The sequence below is a fragment of the Sinocyclocheilus anshuiensis genome, unplaced genomic scaffold (assembly GCF_001515605.1).
Source record: "Sinocyclocheilus anshuiensis isolate Anshui unplaced genomic scaffold, SAMN03320099.WGS_v1.1 scaffold1501, whole genome shotgun sequence".
NCBI classification, from domain to species: domain Eukaryota; kingdom Metazoa; phylum Chordata; class Actinopteri; order Cypriniformes; family Cyprinidae; genus Sinocyclocheilus; species Sinocyclocheilus anshuiensis.
The window spans coordinates 794,353-799,922 of NW_015544287.1; the positions used below are offsets into that span (position 1 = coordinate 794,353).

The 5,570-nt window shown below is 34.8% G+C and overlaps 1 protein-coding gene across 1 annotated transcript in view; it reads right to left on the reverse strand.

The window, feature by feature from the left end:
- ppp1r2 (protein phosphatase 1, regulatory (inhibitor) subunit 2) overlaps positions 1-5,570 on the reverse strand; it is a 16,208-nt gene that overhangs the window by 7,184 nt on the left and 3,454 nt on the right. The window lies entirely within an intron of this gene.

The following is a 5,570-nucleotide window of genomic DNA, read 5'->3' on the forward strand; positions in this document are numbered from 1 at the left end:
AGGGGGCGGGGCTGCTTGATATGTCCCGCCCTGTCTTCCTGTTTCAGTTAAAATGACGTCAACACAGAGTAACGCTGCATTTCTAAGCATTTCAGGGGACCTTTAAATTAAAAAAAATACTAAAACTTACACTAAAATTAAAATGAAAACTGAAAGCTCATTAAAATATGAATAAATACTTTAATACTTAACACTCTTGGCACCAAATTCCCTCCAGAAATGATCAATTTCTTACTGGTCCATTCAAGGATGTGCATCTACTGCGTAGACGGAGCGGCGAGATCTTGGTATTTGACAATATGGACCATCAACAAGTCAAAGTGTTACAGCAAAGCTAAGTATGACCTCAATCAATCGATTATGGTTCAGTCAACACTCACTCAATGCAATGACAGAGCCACAATACCACACCTCAAGCAGGTTAAACTCTGACATGCTACAGAACCGTAACTAAACACTGGCTTTAGTAGTCCGAATCCCTTCTTTCTGTGTTCTGTAGTCTGATGAAAATCCTGTGAGTGCATTAGGTGACATGAACGCAGTAGACTGGATCACTAATGCTTCTGCAGTAGCAGTCAAATGTGCCAATCCACATGGAAGAAGAACTGTTACACAACCAGCGTTTGGATGAGGTGCTGTTGCAAAGCAAGTGTGGAAATCCACTCAAACCTGATTTTAAATGACAAATTTTAACTATAGCATTTCAAAGAACTGTTGTTTTGACAAGAGGATTATTTTTAAGTCTCTTTTAGGGAGGTGCTGGATGCAATCAGTGCAAGATTTACCGTCTATCATGGACAGAAAGATGAACATAAAGCAGGACCGAGGACTAGTCGAGTAATGCTAATCTCTTCAGAATGGACGTTCATGTTCCCTCGCAACATAATCAAGAGATTAGTTTCATTCATGTTAGAGGCAGAGGCCTCCCCGATGGTGAACAGCGGTTTATTCTGCATCACACGGGAGCATATGGTGCATTGTTGCATGCAGTAGAGGTCAAGGTTTTTCTCAACGGATCATAGGTTAGAAAAACAGTACATGAGCAAGCAGCCTGCAGTGACTTATTTGGAGAGCAAGCACAATACAATACAAGGAACTTGTCTGTGGTTAGGAGACCCGAATGCTGCAAAAATGTATAATTCAATCAGTGTTTTATCACCACGGGAAAAAGTCCTGGAAAAACAACAGTTCAGGCAAAAGTAAGATCTACAAGCTGGTACGGGATATCCCCCTAAAGTAACAAAAAAAAGCTGCCAAAGAAACATGGCTCTCCTGCTACTGCAGATGTCTGAGAAACAAAACATATTGTTAGGAAAATAATAGCTTCATATTCATACAGGATAAAGGTGGGACATATTGAGTTGAGTGTCTTTAAAGAGCTATGAGGGAGTTTAGAGACTTTTAAACTAGAGAGTAAAATGCAAAGTCACTTAATGAATATTTTTCGACATCCGTAACATGGAATTGCTGAATTTTTACAAATTTCCTACAATGTGACCCTAATTAATGCTTCTGTCAATCACATAAATCCACTATAAAACATGTGGAATCAGCCAAACTGTTCTAAGACGATGAACCTGATCCAGTAGTTAAAATACATGAGGTACAACACATTTTCATAATAAATGTTATTTTAATTTCAATCATTCTTATAATGCATTATTAATATATTTTCTTAAAAATAAAATGTGACAAATTACCAAAAAAAAAAACACCTGTCGCTATTTCTGTAACAGCTGGTATTACTTTAATTGAGTTAACAGTGACTGAGCAGAGATTATCTTAAATAACTGTCACCGGAAATCAGCCATTTGTATTACCTGTAAAAATTTAGATCTGAGTATGCTTACTAAATTATTAAATTTTGATCTGTAACTCATCACACACTGTTTGTTCTGTAGACGTGAGTGATATCTCCAATCATGCTGCTTTCCTGTTTACTTACTATTTTCTGTTGTATGATAAAACTGAAAATCTCACAGACTTGCACTGAAGGAGGGACTCGTGCCATATCTGAGACCAAAATATCAGAGCCTTGGGGCTTTGCCAGTAAATAAAATGCCCTAGCAACCACATTACGCACCAGAAGTACTTAGAACACCTTAACAAATGCCCTGGCAACCACCCACACTCCAGCACTATGGAGGGGATTTTGCACAAGCAAACACCATTCAGTTTCTTCACAATACTCTAGTTTATTATACATACCAAGTGGTTTTATAGGGTTCAATCAAATATTTCTAAGAAATCACTTGAGATTTCAAAGTAATTGACCAAAAGAAATAAAGCAACAATTTTGAACATTTTTACCAAATTTTCTGGAATATACGTCTCACATGACAATAAATATGCTATATTCTATGAATAATAGCAATATTGTCCTGTTGGAGCTGCTTGACAGCAGAATTTGGATTTGCCTCATATTTGATGAAGTTTGCATCATTAATTCTATTAATTTTCTGTTTAATACTGTGAAGGTGATTTGAAACAACCCTTACTGTATAAAGCGCTAAGGTGACTTGACTATAAATCAATCGGAATCAATCTGAATGTTGATCCGAGGAGTCAAAAGGAAAATAGAAAAGGCTAAAGACACATCTCTTCCATCTACACTTGACCCTCTAACACTCTCTATTCTATTTACAGTACTTGTTTTATTTTACTTATTGTAAAAAAAAACAAAAAACAAAAAAAAAACTTGATCCTCTAACTAGGGCTCATCGATTATGACAAAACTCATAATCATGAATACTTTGGTCAATATTATAGGGCTGGGACAATAAATTGATGCATCGCGATTCGTAGATCGATTCTGAGATTTTCGGAATGTATCGTGATTCTCTCTCGAATCGATTCTGAGCTTAGTTTTTAACAGCAGATGGCGCTCTAGGCTAGTATTTAACCACACACTCAAATGCTCACGAAGAAGAGCGCTTGCGCGTTCGGCTGAGTAATGTAAGTGGTTAAATGTACTTGCACATCGGCTTTTATGCTTTTATGATGTGAGATTAACATAAACACAGCCCACTGTGAACATCCTTGTTATTCGCTTCAACCATTTCGAACTTTATAAATGATTATTGTAGGTTCAAGTGGTGCGTGTGAAAGGAACTGGAAGCAAGCAGAATACGGCTATTTCTAAAGCACGCAGTGCCATCTGCTGTTAAAAACTCAGCTCAGAATCGATTCAAGAGAGAATCGCGATGCCTTCGGAAAATCTCAGAATCTATGCAGAATCATTTCTCGATTTGTGATGCATCGATTTATTGTCCCAGCCCTACAATATTATAATCATGGTTATTTAACATAATTATGAGTGGGCTATATGACCAAAACTTTATATGAGTGATTTATTTAAAGATCAAATATATATTTTCTGTATAAATAAGGTTGCTATGACATCTATATTTTAGATACATTGTAATTTTCACAATTCTCAATACCACAGCAGAATACTAGGGTAACTCAAAGTCCTTAAAATTATTGAAAAATAATTAAAGAGTCAGTACTACAATAAAAATGCAACGGACAAATACAATAGAAAAAAAGATACAAATGAAACAAACAGTGCTTTACATTTTTTAACCTGTTAGCATTCCATGATACACTGCATGTTTTAGGCGTAATTTTACAGGAATGCTAAGGGGGTTAAGCAAGTCTAAAGTATTAAGCTAACAGCCTACTACACAAATTAAATAATTGAATGTAAAATAAAACAGCATAGCCTAGAATTAAACTTGCTTTGGTTCTCATTAAAGCTACAAAAGTCCTTCAGTCAAGAGCAGTGAGTGATTTTGCCTTTGTCTTTTGTTGTTTGATTAATATGAAGCACACAGTCGGCAGCAGAAATAGCCTGTGGATCCAATTTACTGTTAAACATGTATTTTCATTCTCAACTGTTTATGTTCACTTAAGACATAACGGTCGAGCATTTACGTGAATAATCACCAAGCGCCGCATTTTGAAACATTTTTGCGTGTATTTGATACGTGAGTTCTCTTTCGTGCTTCTAAAAAAACAATAAATCTAATAAACTTTAATAAATCAAGCACATCTCATTTTGTGAAAGTCACATCGAAACTGTATTTCAATTAATTGCACAGCTCTACCTCTAACACTAGAATTCTCTATTCTTTTTTCTTTCTATTCTATTCTATCTACTTGTTTTCTTTATGATTCTGATTGGCTGTCAATGCTTTCATCATTCATCAGTTGTAAAAAAAAAAAAAAAACCTAATACGCTCAGATTCCAACAATATTGTTTCTCTGTGCAGTTATTGTTAGTTGTGCTGTGGAATCTGCTATTGTTTTATATTTAGAATTATTGTTTTGAACTATATCTTTATTGTACTTGGTGTGAACGTGCCTTTAGCAAAGAAAAGAGAAAAGTATTGAGGATTGCAATTGTCAGAATAACAGCTTGCCAATATTTCTGAACAGAGAGCCTCCTCTCGCTACAGACTGTCACAAGTTCAGTAGAGGCCATTAAGGAGATTCTCCACCCCAAATACTCATCCTGATAATGTCATTCATGTTGGCAAACAGAAAGCATTCATAAATATGGCTGCAAACAGCAATTTTTGGGGCAGAGCAAGTCAGAAACAAAGTGACAAGCTAAGCAAGCATGGCAGGGGAGCATCAGAACAGTAGAATAAACTACTTATTAGCTATATTTCAACATCTGCTTCTGCAGTCATTTACTCAGGAATATTATTAATATTAACTAATATAATGATACAGACTAATACTAAAAACATTTCAGTTATGGGAACAATGGCAATATCTCTTTTTTTGGTAAATCATCATTCAGAGTAACAGATATATTTATGTAAAAATGAAACAATATACTTATTCTGACCTGTACTTATTAAAATACATAAAAGAATATGTGATCATAGTCATTAGGGCTGGGTTTTGACACAAATTTCACGATTCGATTTGATTCTCATTCACAAGCTTTCGATTCGATTCGATTACCAATTCGATTCAATTCAATATATCGATTATTTTGGATATATATCAGGTACAGTAGGCCTACTTGCCAAATTTTCTCAAGGAAAAAAAAATCTCGCAACTAATGCTGTAAAATATACATGAGAGTCATTTGGTACTACATTACTATAATACTGAAGGTTAAAATTGACTGATTTGTTAATTACACTTAATGAAGTTTTAAAATAATAAAGTTACAATTACATAATATTTTTACTTCAATTCGGGTTTTTTTTTTACATAAACATTTAAATGGTGGCTGTCATAAAAAATTGATGGATTTATTCAAACATAAATTAAACATAGGAACAGTAAAAATTATAATGAATGTTATATTGTGCATGTATTTAGCACAATGCCCCTCTCTAGTTTATTTTTCTATCTGACTAATGAGTTTATGGTCACAGAATATGTTTTTCTGAGGTAAATGTGACGTTACGTGACATTGTTTACAAGCCATTATACTGACATCTTTGCGCGGCTGAAACACTGAGCGATTACATGAGACAGGATACGGATTGTAAAGTTGTACCCTTTCTTTTAACTTACCTTCGGATGTTTAGTCATGTTTATTTTGT